The sequence below is a fragment of the Myodes glareolus genome, chromosome 7 (genome assembly GCF_982192425.1).
Source record: "Myodes glareolus chromosome 7, mMyoGla1.1, whole genome shotgun sequence".
Classification (NCBI taxonomy): Eukaryota; Metazoa; Chordata; class Mammalia; order Rodentia; family Cricetidae; genus Myodes; species Myodes glareolus.
Window position 1 is genome coordinate 33,612,816 of NC_142032.1, and position 17,135 is coordinate 33,629,950.

General features: G+C 42.8%; 1 protein-coding gene across 5 annotated transcripts in view; it reads left to right on the top strand.

Annotated features, from left to right (window-relative positions):
- Glis3 (GLIS family zinc finger 3) overlaps window positions 1-17,135 on the top strand; it is a 442,586-nt gene that overhangs the window by 130,198 nt on the left and 295,253 nt on the right. The window contains exon 1 of one of the 5 annotated variants that reach the window (XM_085693758.2): window positions 280-409. The exons of the other annotated variants lie outside the window; for them this stretch is intronic. The gene's annotated coding sequence lies outside the window, so the exon portion shown is untranslated. Of the gene's footprint in view, window positions 1-279; window positions 410-17,135 lie in introns of those variants that run through there. 5 annotated transcript variants of the gene reach the window in all.

Here is a 17,135-nt window from a genome sequence, read left to right on the forward strand (position 1 = left end):
AGGATATTTGTCGTGTCGGCTTGAGGAGTCTGTTTTCCAGGCCTACACGCATTTCCCCCTCAGCCATGGGTGACTTCTCACACTAAGCAGCGCGCTAAGAACTGAATTAGTCCAAAGAAAGGCAACAATTTAAGAGGAACCAGATACAAAGTAGCTAGCTCATCTGCGACAGGTGGATTGTGGGAGGTAGCATTGCTACTTGAGTTGAGCAATGGTCTCCCTTGTTTAAGCCCTTTCAGGCAGGGCCTCTGGTCATCTCAGTCTAAGGCGGGTCTCCTAAGAGTCTCCGTGCCCTGTAGATTCATGTGTGTTCTGCTCACATTCTGATGAGTGGGTGAGCAAGTACATCACGTGATGGAAGCGACTCTGGAGTCAGACTGGAACTGACTAACGCTCCTGGGAAAGAGGGGTGAGAAGAAAAAGAAAGTGGGCAGAGGCAGGAGGAGGAAAGGTGGAGAGACTTAGAATTCGAAGGTCTCTGGCAGGGTGGGAACAGGTGTGACTTGGGACTTGGGTCTGGGAATCAGGCTGTAAAAGCCGGTGTTTAGGTGTTTACGCTTCTGAGGCATTTGGGGCATTTTCGAATGCTATCAGGTTCACTTAGCCCAATTCTTAAAAAACTGGTGTGATGCATCTCCCTGGACTTTATTGACTTTTCTCTTTAGGTTGTTTCGCGGGTGTCCCTGGTCTCAGTGATCTATCCTAACAGTGTGCACAAGTACTTAGTCTCAGCACTGGCAAGCAAAAGACTTGAATCACCGCTAAGACTAAGTTCTCGTTTGCCAGGCTGGCCTCCTCACGTTGTCGTTGTTGGTTGGTGAGTTTGCTCACTTGGGAAAGTGGGAGCTCTGGCTCTAAGGCAGAGTAGGCTGCTGGCATGGGACAGGTCTCTTTGTCATCCGAAAGACTTGGCCACTACCCTTCTGTGTGTTTTGGAGTGTGGTCTGCGAGTAGTTGATGTGTTTGGGCCACGGGTTCTCTGGGAGGCCTGGGAATTCTGCGTTAGTTTAATATGTGAAGGTTTTATTCAGATAAACTTTGCTTTCAATGGCGCACTTGGTTTTGGGACGAAAACTCTGCCACTGTGGAAAAGGATGACACGGGCCTTTTCCACAGTGGCTGCCAGCTCTTGGTCTCTCCAGAGAGAATTCCTGGTAGGGACAGTTATAAAGAACAAATAATGCTTGTAAATGAACACAGTGTTCTTGCTTGAGTATTTCCCATAATTCTAAAGAAATATAATACAGGTAAATTTTTCTATGTTCTCACTGTGATTTAGATTTAGATTTGTGATTTAGATTTGTGAGAAGAAGAAAAAGGGATTAAAAACTGGAGCTTTTTCTTATCAGTGGCTTAGGCTTTTCTATCTCTCAAATTCTGGTCACTCTAAAGTCTTCTAGTTTCTTGCCCTAGTCATGGTTGATATTTTCCTTTCTAGAGACCTTTGAGTTATTTTTATTCTTAAGTGAAAAATGTATTACAGCTTTATTTCCTTTTATTAATAATTCCTTCTTGCCCTTAACCACTCTTTGACTTCCTGGCATGCGGAGAGCAATGAGCTCATGCTTAATCATGTATAAACAACCATCTAATTATATGGTTTTGAATTTTCATCTGACCAGCTAAACAGAAATGACACAGAAATGAGAAATCTGACAGCCTTCCTGTCTCAGATACCTGGCCTCTTTCTCCCTTCATGTGTTCAGGAACATGCATGTTTCAACTTATCAAAAAATCAGTTTGCATTTGCCAAGTTTCTGAGGTAAAATTGTTCTTTTCAAGGCTACGTGTCAAAAAACAAGTCTGTCAAGCTGAATTATACATCTTCTTTTCTTACCTCTTTCAACTCTATTCTTTCACTGCTGGACGGAGGTGTTCCTAACATTCCTCTTACTGCTGGTGTCAGGTGACAGAACAGCACTCGGGGAAGGTTTCCCAATCCATGTCCCCTTGCTGTCACTTCTGAGGTAGAGTAAGAATTACTCCAGGTGCCCTTCCCAGCCTCCTGTTACTCCTCTGACACATTTTTGTGAAAGAAGATGGTGGGAATATATGATGGGGCAAAGATGTTCTTCCTGTTCGGATGGACATGGACAGAAGTTGGCCGTTCCTTTCGCTTCTTCACTGCTGGGTGCTAGAAATCTGAACACAGGCAAAAGCTCTCGGCTGTTTTGACAATGAAAAGCTCCCACTAAAAGGCAATTACCACGTGACCTGACATGTGGAACCTACAGTAGTGGGACTCAAGGAAGGGTGGGGAGTGAGGATGGAGATGGGACAGAAATATTCACAAAATACTAGAAAGTTTTATTTATTGCAAGATGAATGAATTTAGAGCCAACATTCAGTGTTGGTGACTATAGCTGGCAATATTTGCACAGTTGACATTTATCATGCGGATAAAGTAAAATTTTAAAACACATAGATAGGTAACTGTGATATGAAGGTTGTGAAAACGACTTTGTGATGACTGTTTTAGCATGCATATGCTCGCACACATACACACGCATGACACACATCTGACTATCCCTTGCACTTTAAATATGTGCACCGTAAACTTAATGTATTCTAATGATCAACTTTGTGGTTCTGTGTGCTTTTGAAAATAGCATTTCAGCATGTAGCCCAGGCTGCCCAGGAACTAGCTATGTAGAGCAGGCTGGCTTCAGACGAGTGGTGTCTTCTTTGTCCCTTTCAAGCTCTTTAAAGCATGTGCCACCACATCCAGCAAGTCACACATTCCATGCTTCTGATTTCAGTGTTTTCTGCTCGTCAGTTACACTCTAGCGAAGGTAGGCAACAAGAAAGAAACGCTTCCCTTTTATTCATTTCATTCCGTTTATTTTGCAAGAGGAGTATTTCGGAACTTAAGTCTGGCTGCCATCATACGAAGGAAGAAGTAAGGGTAGATGCTTGTGAAACTGGGTCAGAGCGACAGGTTTCCTCATTTGTCTATTAGTCTTAAAGCATAATTTGATTTCTCAGATTTTCTCCCCGAAACATACATATCTTTAACTGGCAAAATTTCATACACTTGTGGTTTATTTGGAAAGCAGAGCCTCCAGCTTGAGAACTGAGATTTGGCAATGTCCCGGTGGGGTTAATGTCTGATAGTTGGATGTTGAGGAGTTAAACGCTGCAGGATGAAAGTATTCTGGGAATGCCTGCCCATCTTCCTCACCGCCACCGTGAGCTGTTCTTACTCAGTGACTACAAGACAACAGTTTATCACAAACTGTGAATTTCTTTCAATAGTCCCCATCCCTTTCCTGGTACAAAAAGTGAGGCTTTTGGCTGAAGCTGTTAGTTTTGTTTTATTATGGAACAGTTAAGAACAGAAGGACACGTATCCTGGGCCACACTTATTGAAGATGGCTCTACTATAGTGGAAGAGAAGGAGGGAGACCTTCAGCTGTCAAGTTCAGGACTCTATTTACATGGTCTTTGGAGAGATGGGGAAGAATTTTCTTTCTTTCCCTAATTATGCTGAAGGACACACTGTCTTAAATCTCTTTAAATATGTCGTTTATTCTTTTCTAAGAAACCGTACATTACTAACGAAATAAGACTGCCACTCAGCATTCTGCTCTTATTCACTTTGGTTTTTGGCTTTGCTATTCAAATTTAGATAAATAACTGAGACTCCTTTTTAACAAGTATTATTTCGGGGAGAACCTAGGCACAACTCATAATTTGGATTTATTTATTTTTTCCATACTGGCATCAAAATGTCATAGGATTGTTTTATGTTTTTTCGGTGGTGCTGAAGATTGTGGTTGCCAGGTTCGTACTCAGCTGCTGGGCTATATCGACAACACTGCTTTAGAACTTAGAATTTAAATCATTTGATGTGTGCCAGTTGTTTTCCCTGTGTGAATGATGTGTAGCATTTGCCTGCAGTGCTCATGGAAGCCAGTAGAGGGCGCTGGATCCCCTGGACCTGGAGTTAGGCAGGGTAGTGAGCTGCACTGTGGGTGCTGGGAATAAAATGATCCTCTGGGAGAGTAACCAGTGTGGTTCACTTCTGAGCCATCTCTCTAGCCTGTTTGTTTGTGTGGATGTGTTCACCCGTGTATGTGCACATGCACCTGTAGAGGTTAGACGTCAGTATTTGTCCTTGCTGCTTGCTTTCTGCTGTATATTTTTTTTGAGTCTCTCACTGAACCTGGAACTCACAGATTCGGCTAGCCTATCTTGACCAGCGACCCCTAGGTATTCTCCTTCCTTCCACTCTCCAGCACTGGAATGTGTATGCACCACTGTGCAAGCTTTCGGATGACTGCTGGGATTTGAACTCAGTTCTTCATGCTTGCCTGGCAAACCCTTTACCAAGGAAGCCATCTCTCTAGCTCCTGCTTTTGTGTTTGAATAGGAAGTGTTTGTGTTGTCTGCGGTGCTTTCCCTCCTATTCACCATTCATGGTTGGGTGTTACTGCTGGCAATGTTGCTGACTCAGCATGCACAGGGTACAGGGTATTATAGTTAAAGTCACTTAAATACTACCTCACCTTGAGTCCTGTACAGAGATGGTTAGATTGCACCATTTCTCTTGTGAGTTCACAGATAGCATTAAAAAAAAGAAAGAAAGAAAGAAAGAGAGAAAGGAAGAAAGAGGAAGAAACTTAGAGTAGGCTCTGGCCAACTATTAATAGTTTGGGAGTTTGGTTAATATTGCATCGTTTTTATACAATGATACATTTCTTAACCAGTAGGTAGTTGTTTTCAGGGTTAAAATTACTGCTATAATTTTCAGTGAATTCGTAGTTGACACGACTTAATGTTCCGACTCATAGATATACAGAAAGCCGTTCTTTAAATAAACCATGTCCACTCTTACTTCTATGACTGCTGCAATATAAATAGTCTCAGTCATTGTTGATGGGGTGTCTTGATATTCTGCATGATGATACCCCAGAAACAGCAGAAAATGAACTTTTCATCTTCTTTACTAGACGTCTCTTGAGAGGCCCACACACCCGGCCCTTTTTTGTTGTCTTGGGTGTCAGCTCACAAAAGCTGGGAGCTAGAAGAGACGGCTCATCCTGGAGGCAGCTCAAGATATTGGAGAAGGGTCCTTTGCAGGAGCCTCAGTTGCTCTAAACCTCTCCCAGACTGCTGAGAAGAACTTCAAGCCTTTGTTGTTTACCCTGCCAGCGAGGAGCCTTGCGAATCTGGTCAGTTTCAGGGACTTCCTGAAGCTTTTTTGAGTTGCTTACCTTCCTGTTTAAGGAGCTCCTGCAGGATGGAATGTTTCAATTTTGGAGGAAACTGTTACAAAACAAAAGGCCATTTTATTCCATGATTATGCCATTCACTTTCTGAGGATTCCAGAGCCCTCTAAAAACTTGCAGAAGGCTTCCCAGCGGGTGCCATCCTCCAGGAAGATAGAAAATGAGAAAAGTGCCTGGTAACATACTTTGAGAAGGCGAGGGTATGGGCAGAGGGGCAAACTTATACTTCCAGCTGTTGTGATGTAGGAGCTGGATATATCATGGGTTGTGTCTACCTCATTGTTTGAGTATCATGACTCACACCCATTTAAGAGGGAACTTCTTAACCTTATTTGTGACTTTGGACTGTATCTGCCTTTTAATTCTCTACAAATCATACCCTTTATTATGGAGCAAATACTCAGTGAGCCACAGCTTTCTGACAGGGTCCTACCCATTGGTTCACTGGTTGAAGCATGTCACTAGTAGATGACATTGCAATTTTCCCTTGTAACGTTTGGCTTGGATTGGCTTGAGGGTATGTAATGCACTTAGGCGATGTATGATTTTGATTTATGAAAGAAAGATCTGCAACCGATGGCCTCCTCTTTTCCCCTCCCCACCTCCTCCTCTCGCCTAATAAGAATATTAGGTTTGTCCTGTGAACTTGGCTTGGCTCTCCTAGACCCCATCCTGAGGTCATGACAGTCTTCCTAGCTTGGTTTCTGCCTTCAGTCTATGCTCTGTGTCCACATTTTCTGAAAGTATTTGGATTGTCCTCTTCATACTCACCCTTCCTTTGCAGGCTTACAAACCTGCCCATAGCTCTTGTCTTGCCTGGACTTGGAGATGTGCAGTTCTTTAGTAGGAACAGGGACTCCTAAGGCGTATGGAGTAATTACTGTCTTCTGGAGAGGCATGGAATGACTTTACATATTTTGATTTATTCAATTCTTCCAACAGCCTTATGAAGGTGGGAGCAGTTATCACTCAGTATTCCAGATGGGTGGGCAACAAAGACACAGCGAGTTTAAGGAGCTTGCCCATGGTCATGATCCCCATGGTCATGCAGCTTGTACGTGAATCCTCTCTGGCTCCGTCTACATCATTTGCAAGGTCTCCTGTGCGACTTCCATAATGGTCTTTATTTTTTTTTAAACTAACTCTTGTAGACCAGGCTGGCCTCGAACTCACAGAGATCCACCTGTCTCTGCCTCCCGAGTGCTGGGATTAAAGGCATGCCTCATCAATGCCCAGGTCCACAATGGTCTCTTAGCACTTTCTTCTCTCCTCACTCTGGTCCTCTGCCCTCCAGCCATGGAGAGGCTGAGTTAGAAGGAGTGCCACCCTTTCCTCCAAGTTTACACAGATTCGTTTCTCATCTGTGATCTTTCCGTACTCAGCACCAAGACACCTTAATTCAAGAGTGGATGTTGTTCATATTTCTTTCTTAAACTCCATCCAGTTGGCCAGAAGAATTTGCAGAATCCTGATGGCCTGGGATTCCATGACCATCACAGTGCCAAAGTCCCCAGTGGGTCAGTGTGACTAGTTCATGGTCGTGGGAGACTAAGGCAGTTTTCTCTATCGAAAGTACATTTCCTCTCATTCTTTCCTGTGTTTGTGGAAATCTTTTTCTAAGTAATTCTACCTTCATACATTTCCACAGTTGAATCCAGAAGACAGGCTTTGGTGTAAGCTCATTGTTAGACTGTAGGCAGGAACTGCCTGACTCGTCTATGAACTGGAACCCCGTCGAAGTATCTAATACAGCCGAGAAAGGACGCGGTAAACCGATAACCGACCCACAAGCAATAAATCACTGAATTGCACCTGCACTCACATTCCCGTCTTTTGAGAGTAACGATTTGCTTATTTAACAAATACATCTACTCTCTTCCCATGGGATTGTTGGAGATTTTGTCAAGGAGAAAGCAGTAAAACGTGCTTGTATTTCCTCTTTGGTTTTCGGGGCTCATTGTGGGTGAACTTTATTTAACACTCTTGCTATCCTAAGAGTCTCTACGGAGCAGAGAGGCTTTCAGTTAACTTGGAAAATCATTACAAGGGAGAGTAGGAGGGTCAGCAGAAGCCCTCTTTACTAGTTAGTGGATAATTGATGTATAATGGCCAAGTGATGGGACTTTAGGATATAAACCTCAGGAACAATGTTGATGCTATCTTCCATCTTTTGAGGGGTCTGGAAGCTATGTATTCTTTATACCAGATGTGCTCAGCATTGTGGGAAGCAAGATGAGGGCTGATGCCTAGAAAGTGGGGTTATTAGGAGTACAGACAAGCATGGGACAGTTTTCAGTTTCTTAGGAATAAATGTGACTCCATTTGATATGGGCATAAAACAGAATGAGCAGGGGGCTGGTGATTCCGTACTTTGTGAGCCACATTCCTGTAATGCTGACTAAAGCTGGAAGCATGTTGGTGTAAAAATTATACCCTTGTGGAATAAACACAGGAGAATCAGAGGGAAGGCAAGTTAGTGGGGGGATTGTATGATTCGTAGGGTTCTCCTTGGGTTAGGGTTTGACCTATTTTTTGGAACACATTGGGAAGAAGTCACAGGATAGACTTTATATGATGTACCACATCTTAAACATGGTCATCTAAGTCTTTTTAATGTAATTATAAGAATCCCTGGATTTACTCTTAACTAGCTTTTGTAATCATTGCTTTCTGAGTTTTCATTGCCCGCATGGAGCCTTCATCATTGTCTCCTCTGTTTCAGCCATTGTTGCTTGTCTTCCTCATGTCTTAGAGAAAGAGTTTACTCTTGGGAGAGCTCTTAGTGGTATGTACCATCCGTTCTAGCTTGGAGCCTCCCATGACAGCCAGCCAGTTATGCCAACAGCACAGAGCCCCCAATGCCAGTTATGCCAACATTACCCAGTTAGTGGGCCCAGAGCAGGGTCTAGGAATTCACAGTTTTAAGGAAATAACCTTTGGGATGTTAACATACCATACAGTATGGCGCTGCTGATGAAATGTTCAGCTTTCAAGTCAGATTGTGTCAGCTTTCTGTTCTTAAAGCAAAAAACTTAAGATAATTAACTTACGAAGAGAATAGGTTATTTTGACTTGGTACTTGAAAACATTCAGTACACAGTGGTTCCATTGCTCGTGGTCCTGTGGTACCAGACCAGTGACCATGTTAACACTGGAGCAAACCCATTTGGAAATGAAGAAGGAGAATGAGGAGACCAAAGCCCACAATCCCCCTCAAGGGCATACTCTCAATGATCCAAGGTTTCCTTTTGTGCTTCCCTCTTATGGTTTCTATGAGCTCCCAAAAGCTCCGGGCTATTGCTGAACATTCCAGGTCCCCAAAATGGCCATGGTCTTTTGGACTAAGCTGATCCCTTCCCCCCCAGCTCTAGCTCCTCCCTTCTTTGGGCTAGATCTGCCTGCTGCAGGAACCCTGTTCTGCCTTTTTCATTTCCATGATTTCAGCCTGTTAGTTCTTTCTTCTCCATGTGTCTTTTCTTCCTTTATTGTTTTAGCCTGTTAATTTCAGTAGAATTAGGATGTCATTCTTGAGTGACTCCCCAAAGAGGAAGAGCCTCTAAAAATTCAGTCTTCCCAAAAAATATATTTTGCATTCCATTTGTTCCTCTGAGGGATTACTGTGTGCACTGTAAGAGTTATAAGAAGCCTTGCAATAAAAAAATATGTAACTTTTATTTTATTAAGGTATTTTGATGTTGTTTGACCATGGGCATCTCCAGAAGCTTTTTCTTTTACTACTTAAGTGGCACACCTTTGGAAATTCCAAAGGACTTTGAGAAATGTCTCTGGGTTAATCGTCTTCAGTGAATTATCTGTAACGTAGCAACTGCTCTCTTTCTTCTTCAAACTCCTGTCTATAATTTAGCCTCGTATTCAGTCCAGCACAGTGCATTAACCTCATCTGGTAGCCCCTAGGTGAGTCTGTCTGGTGTCAGTCGATTGTCAGCTCCGTGATGACAAGACACAGTGTTTATTGTCCCCTGTAGGTTGTGTGCAATTCTGAGCACCTGCTAATGCTATCATTTGGATTCCTAGTCTTTGGCATCTCTAGCATCCTTCCAGCCTTTCTGTATCTTCGAGTGGCACACTGTACACTCACACATGTTCACTTCATGGTTATTGCTGTGTTTTAGCAGGGAGACCCTGCAGATTTGTTCCAAGGTTCCACAGTAAGCCTTGCGTGTTTGCAGTGCAGCAATTTATTGTTTACAGTTTTTAGAACGGGCTGTGAGTGAGGTTCTCAGAGGGCCTGATGACTTGGACCCAGTGCGCAGCCTGGATGGTTTTGCATGGGGCCCTGGGAGGATCCTGTCCATCCCTCTCCGGTGAAAAGCGTGTGTTTTTCAGAGTTCTCTCAGACATCCCCAGTTGAGGAAAGAGAAAGGAGCCCACATGCTATGCTATGGTGCCTTGCCCCAAACTATTAATATATTACAGATGAACACCCATATTTCATTTATAAGGCAGGAATTGGTGGTATAAAGGTAGATTGTTTCAGCATTTGCTCTGAGACTTTATTAAAATAGCTATATTTTCATGGTATCTCTTAAGAACAGATGGGGGCAATGTATGATAAATCATATTGCTTTTAGAATTAGAGCTTACATATTCATGTTAGTGGAGCTAAGACGTGTGGAAGGATACACATTTGGCTGTTTGAATTGAGCCTCTTAAAAGAATACTGCTGCAACTGGGCAGACATGAAAACACCTTGTTATTTTTTTAATGTGCATCTTTGACTTTAATGCATATTATTTTAAATTTGAAATGTAAGTAAATGTGATAACAACAAGAAGTCACTAGTACAGTCTGGGCGATGCTTTGATATATGCTATCTTAATAAACCTGAAGCCTAAAACGACATAGACTATGGTTCTCAACAGAGTTCGAAACCTGCGGGGGTTGTCACAGTGTATTGAATATTTCTTCCTTACCAGAACATTCTATTGTATTGATGGATGATAGGTTGGGAGGGCAGAGTTTTCAGTGATGTCCCAGTGCTCTTTCTGTCTGGGCCACAGAACCAGACCGCCTTGCTCACTCTGTCTGGGGCAACCTTAGCACTCCATTTGTAATATCACTACCTATGTACCTGGCGAGGCTTGCTTTGCCCTTCTGCCTAAGTTTCTCCTCAGAGGAAAGCCTGAACAGTTTCCTGTGGCACGCCACTTTCCCACTTAGTCTTGCTTCTACATTAGAGAAAGAGTGGGCAGTTTCTTTCTTAGAGAACGAGGTGTTAAGCAAGGCGTGTTAGTACTTTTTGGGGTTCATAAATAATCATATCTGCCTTCGTGGCTCAGTTTGCATTGCTTAAAATTTGTTCTGTACCGCAGTGATGGTAATCACAGCCCAGATTCATGACCGAGCAGACAGTGTGTGTCTGTTGCTTCTCAGTTATCCTTTGAGCCGCTTTGTAGAAGAGTCTGAAATGTGACAGTAACCTGCTTAGTGGCCAAAGTTGCATCTAGAGGCTGGCTGTGGAGGACAGCCACCTTCTCCCATGCAGACTCAAACGTGCTCCATCGCAGTTGAGATTTGTGTGCTTTTGAAAATGGCAGGAGTGTTCACTGAGAGACTGGAAAGATGGTTCCGTGGTTAAGAGCAGTGGCTGCTCTTCCGGAGAACCCGGGTTCTCATTCCCGGCACCTCCATGGCAGCTAACAACCACCTGTGACTTCAGTCCCAGAGGATTTGAGCCCTCTTCCGGCCCGTGGGCACTGCAGGCGTGTGTTGTGCGCACATACATGTAGACAAAACACCTATATTTATTTATTTAACAAAATCTTAAAAAAACTTTTTAAGAAGAGTTCTTTTTTTTATCCTGGGGTTCAATCCAGAGAGAGAACCCCATTAAGGAAGCCATGCAGGGCAGGGTGTTTAAGTGCTTACAACTAGGAACAGTGATAAAATTTTGAGCTTCAAAGTTGCAAAAATTTTACTTCAGAATGACCTAGATTGGTTACAGCTATGCCTCAATCTTGTGATCATCCAGGAGCAAAGGAAGGACTGGACTTAATAAAAAGTTTGTTTGCACAGTGAAAGGTTTTTGAGAAGTTTAATAAAATATTTCTGGGAGCAGGGACGTGACCCAGCAGCCGACTGCTCTTGCTGTCATTCCTGACAGACAGCCTGGGCTGTTGTCCCCAGATGGAGAGGAGAACGGCTCTCCCAGCTTGCTTTCTCATTCCCCATGGGCAGCATGGCATGCACACCTACACATATGCACACGACTGCACACACGTGCAGGTAATGAATACATAAGTAAATGCTGAAGATAATACTCCTGTTTTTCCTTGCAGACTTTTGATTTTTTTAAAAATCGGATATGGGGAATTTTTGATGTCTTTATTTTCTATTTCTGTACTATTACTTTGCTGTAAATTGTACCAAAGGCATTTCTCTTAAGATGAACACCTTAGTCTGAGACAGCCAGATTCTGTCTGAAGCAGTGAGCTGAAAGGGGATGAGAGAGGTGAGCCAAGACTGGCATGAAGCTGGAGCCCACCCCAGGAAGGACTGGGCCACTGTGTGTGTGCGTGTCTGTCTGTCTGTCTGTCTGTCTGTCTGTCTGTGTCCCTCTCCGTGTATGTTTGTGAGTGTGTCTGGCTTTGTGTGTGACTGTGTGTCCCATGCATTGTAAGATATCAGCATTAGTTCCTGTATATTTAAGGGGAAAGAAATTCTCGAAACAGTATAAAATGGTACTGGAGACAGCTTTCTTTCTTCCTTTCTCTTACATTTTATTTAAAGACATCTTCATATACTATTCTAATCACACTTTTTTCTGCCCTCATTTTCTCCCCATTTCCTCACCCACACAGCTTCATGCCCCTCCTCTCTTCAGAAAACAAAAAAAACTAAAAAGAAACACACACAACCCCCACAACAAATGGAAACCAAAATATACAAGCAAAAGTCCAGTAAGAGGAAAGAAAAAAGAAAGAAAGAAAGCCCAAACAAAGCAAAATGAGACAAAAGGTCTACAAAAAAATTAATATCGATCTATTTTGCATTGGCCAACTACTCCTGGGCATGGGGCCTGTCCTGGAGTGTGGTTAATTTATCCCGTAAGACTCCATCGGAGAAATGAAGTTTTCCTCTGCTGGTGGGGCCTCAGTTGCAGTTATCTTGGTTAGGGGTGGGAGCCTGAGAGGAAAGGGGGCTTCTTAATAACACTGAGTTAATTTGTGTATCCGTGTGCTTTTTTTATGTGTGTGTGTGTTCATGATACGGAGGTCAGAGGACAACTTGGGGTGTTGTTTCCTCAAATACCAAACACCATCAACTTTTTTTAAAGGGTCTCTTACTGTCGTGGAGGTTTCTAAGTGTGTTATCATGGCGGATTAGTAAGCCCTGGGGACCTGCTTGCCTTCACCTCCCCAGTTCTGGAATTAGAATTGGGTCTGGCATCTTTCACATGGATCTCACGTGTTTGAACTCACGTCCTGGCGTTCGCAAGGCAAGCTCTTCACCCACTGAGCTGTCTTCCAGCTCCAAATTCCAGCTGGTTTTTTCAAGGTATTTAGTAAGCGCCACGTACTAAATGTGTCACACATTCCAGCTCTTTCAGCCCTCTTAACAGATGTACAGTTCTGGAGGCATCAAAATCATTTTAGAATCTGGGAACTGAGACCGAGAGCTCAAGCAATGCAGGAAGATTATAAAGCTAGTGGGTGGTGGGACTGTGATACAGATCTGTGCTCTTGACTCTTGTGATATTAGCCTCTCTTTTTCCTGCTTGCACCTCTCAACTTTTCTATCAACCTTCAGTGCTCTGCATCCAGTGATTTGCTAAGCTATTCTTGGAGATCACTGGAGTGTGGATTAAAATGTCCCTTTATACTGTATGTCCTGGATTAAAAAGCAATTGATCTACATGTATCATTACATATATTACTGGAAATAATGTGAGCATACTGTTTTCTTTACTAGTAGCATAGCCTTGCTGAATGCTTTGAATTTTATAATTATATTGTGGTTATACATTTAGGAATTAAAATATGAAATATATGATTTATTCTTACTGGCAAATTCCTGAGATCATATGTTAGATGAAAAAATGACCTTAGGTGAAGTTGGAGATTATTTTTCCATTTCTGCAAGCTTTTTAGGTCTGAAAATGTGTCATAGAGAACCCAGATACTTAAACGTGGTGGTATGTATATTAATATTAACCAGTTGTCATTAAAGCCATCCCAAGTGTTAAGTGACCTGATCGTTCCTAGTGTTAGAAGAGGCTACTAGGGCAGAGAGATCCCAGGGACTCTGCCCATTGCCACATAGCTAGTGAGGACAGGGGCAGGACTTGACCCTATCTGATATTAATATTTTTGCCTAGAAAATGTTCTGTGTGTGAGTTGCACTGTACTGTTTGGAAGTTGATCGTCTGTGACCTGATAAAAGCTATTTCACATGATCCCCTGAGAGGCAGGAATTTCCCTTTATAAAAACCAGGCAGCGGCATCAGTGGGAACTTAGTCCTTCCTTTTACCCACTGTCTCCATGCGCTGCCTGGCTCAGGGTTAGCATTCTGGAAGTGCCAGTTGATGAGCCATTAGCAAAGCTTTGATTGTGTCAGCCCTACCCTCTTGTCTGTGTTACACTTTTGTTAGCCTCTGTATCAGTGTGGATTTTTAGAGAACCAGCGAGAAGACATAAGCAGTTAGGAAAGACTCAACCTATTTATGATAGGTACGAGCCAATCAACCTTGCTCCTGGAAGAGACCCTTTACGCTAATGAAGACAGTCGTGAAAATCACGGCCCTTCTAAAATGACCACTCAGTTTAGAATCTCAGAGATGTGAAGTGTGAGGGGCTTCCCAGCAGCACAGTGTGATCTTGGCGAGAACCTGTGTGGAACGCAGAACGCCGTCCTCTCAGATCTTTATTTGAGCAGTAAACACATTTTTAAACACACACCATGCTGTCTCTAAAAATAAGCGGTATTTCGAAAAGAAAACCAGTGCCCAAGTAGTTGGCACATCTGGTAGTCAGAAAAGCTGTATGGTTTGTTTTTATGGAACAACAAGCCAGGGAACATTCAAACTTGGCCAGTTGCAAATTTCTATCTGTGATGACACCTGACTGAAAAAAAAAATTGGCTCTGGGCTCAAAACAGAAAGAACATTGGAAATGGGCAGAGAATTAAACAGCATCGTTTACTATCTTATGTTGTGCACGGAAATATGAAGAACTTTTCTTCTTTAACAGAGTGGAACAGAAAAGCAAGGGCAGACAAGGAACAACCATCAGTGACAAGAGCCGCCGACACCCATAGTACCTACCATGGGGCCGAGGCTTTGTGTGTGCTGCTAATACGGGATGCAAAGCCCCTTAGGGCTCAGCATCAGTTTCTTTTCCTCCTTAGTAGACGGTAAGATAGAAACACTGACAGCCAATTTTCAGAAATTTGCCTCCGTCATGCAAAGAGCTTGATCCCAGGCAAGCAGGCTGTCCACAGAGCCCCGACTCCGACTCTGAGTAGCTCAGAGCCGATGCTTATGTCTGGGATTCTGAAAAAGAATTAGACTTTTAATGCTTTGTTAACAGTATCTTTTGTTACAACTCTTGTTTATTTCCCATTGTGAGATCGATGGTGCCATTTTCTAGAACATTCTCATCGCTGAATACAATTGCTGCATGTTTCTGAGAAAGTCACTGTTGACACAGGCTATCACTCTTCTGTGCTGTGGTTAGAGGATGCTGAAGTTGATCCGTGTGTTTGGAGTAGGGGGTGGGATAGTGGGATACGGAGCGGAGAAGGACTGAGGTGTCTCATGACGTGAGTTTAGGCTGCAGGGTTCAATGTCTGAACCAGGAGAACAGATGTACAGTTCTGCGCTCACCAGTCTCATCTTCCATTCAGCTTGGTTAGCTACACAACAGAGGATCGACTTAGTTTGGATTTTTTTTTAATGGTCCTGTGTTTCATTAAAAAAAAAAAGTCAGGAGGTCTTCCATGGAAACAGTTGGATAATATTTAATATTCCTTGCAGGCATTCTTAATTTTTATGCATTCATTTAAGGCTTTCTAATAGGCTGGGTTCTAGGGAAGAAAATACACATTAAACAAGGGCTTCATTTTTTTTTCGGAAGAATTGAGGCGCAAAAGTGAGAGGATGGTGGGAATGTCATAGGCTCGCTTCCTGAGGGGGAAGGGACAGAACACTCACATCTGTCCAGATGACATTGGGGGTGGCAGGTGGACTGAAGGACCTTTGGGTTGAAACCTTGAAGATGCAGAGGGGCTCATTAGGTACAAAGTTAGCAGAGACAGTGGCGAGCGAGGGTTAGAGTAAAAGATGCCATCCTCATATTTGGCAGTTGAGGTTTCTAAGGTATATGCATCTTCATCCCATCTCTGAAGTAGTGATGCCATGTACGGATTCGATTGGTTCTTCATGGTTTTACTACATAAAATGTATTTTATATAAACTTATTTAATAGTATAACCAATATAATAATTGGTTGTCCTTGCTTTTAATATAGATGTATATGCACACAGCATTTTAGATTTGACAAGTAGGTATTAATACGCTTTGTTACCAAGCTGTATTTCTTGTGTGGACTGATAGAGTGACTAATGTATTTGTTTTAGAGGTAGATGGATGTGAATAGTTTCATTAAGGATGAATCAGATACAAAGCGACAATTCATTATATGAGCGTGTATGGCATCCTGGTTGACTGAGTGCTTGATATCTGATGTTGCTTTTAATAGAAACGTCTAATAGCGGTGGCAGCTGAGGCCGTAACACAGGTTATTATAGGCTGGATTAGGCTCCGCACCCTTGCATCCTCTTTCTCACGGTTAAAAGAGAGCCCACGCAAATACACACAATTAAGGATTGTCAGAGAAACTCATTTTATGAGCATTATATTAAAAATGCATCTGCCACTCTTGATGCTACGGCAGAAAACCCTGATGATCCAATGCCATGAGTCATAAAAATGAAATATCGCCAACTGGTCTCAGAAGACATAAGATCAGAAACCTGCTCAGGTGGAAGAGAGAGGTGAACTTGGACATCTGAACAAAGATCTGAGATCTTCTTTAGGAGCCAGTGATCTTGGAAAATATTCAAGAGCATGTCCAGAGCCCAAACTGAATCATGTGGGTGCTATGGAAATACACAGAGGAGTTGAGCTTCGTACATGCTAATTCCCTGTGTGGCTGTAGGCAGGCCGTGTGCACCTGGGTTTTAGCTCCACAGCGCTGGCGTGGAGAGGGGCCACCTAACGTAGCTGGGACTCCACCAGGAGAGCTGAGTTGTAGCTTCATTTATGGGGAGATGGCAATAGCTTTCAGGTTGTTTTGTCTCAAGGGGCTCTTAGAAGAAAATGGAACCAAAATCGATGCCAAGTAAAAGAACTCTTGGCAGTTTGGTTTATTTTGGGAGGAAAACAGAGTATGAAATTTTGCTTTCTAGAGCTAAAGAAAATTCCAGTGATAAATTCTACATACTTTGGTCCCAAGGAGAGTGATGGCAGTCAGAGAATTTCACGAGAAATGTGTCCTCATTTGTTAGAGCTGGAAGTAGACGATAAGCCACTGAGACTCAGGTGGCTGGCGGGTATGTTCCTGCAGGGGACGTCTAGAGTGACTAAGCTTTTACTGATGTTTTAAACAAATGAGTCATGGCGGTGTTAGCTGTTTTCCTCTCCACTTTCACTTCTCTTTAACGACATAGATTCTTGTGGGTTTCTTTGCCTTTTTTTCTTTCTCCTTTGGGTGTGTACCACTGTTTTTTTTTAAAGAAAAATTGGAATATTATAAGTAATGAAAACAAAAATGTTGTTAAATTCAGTTACCTTTCCAAGTGAGTGTGTTATGAATTTCCCATATTGACTTATTAAAAAAAATGTTTTCTGTCCAGTGGCAGTGTACTGGGAATTAAGAGGGGAA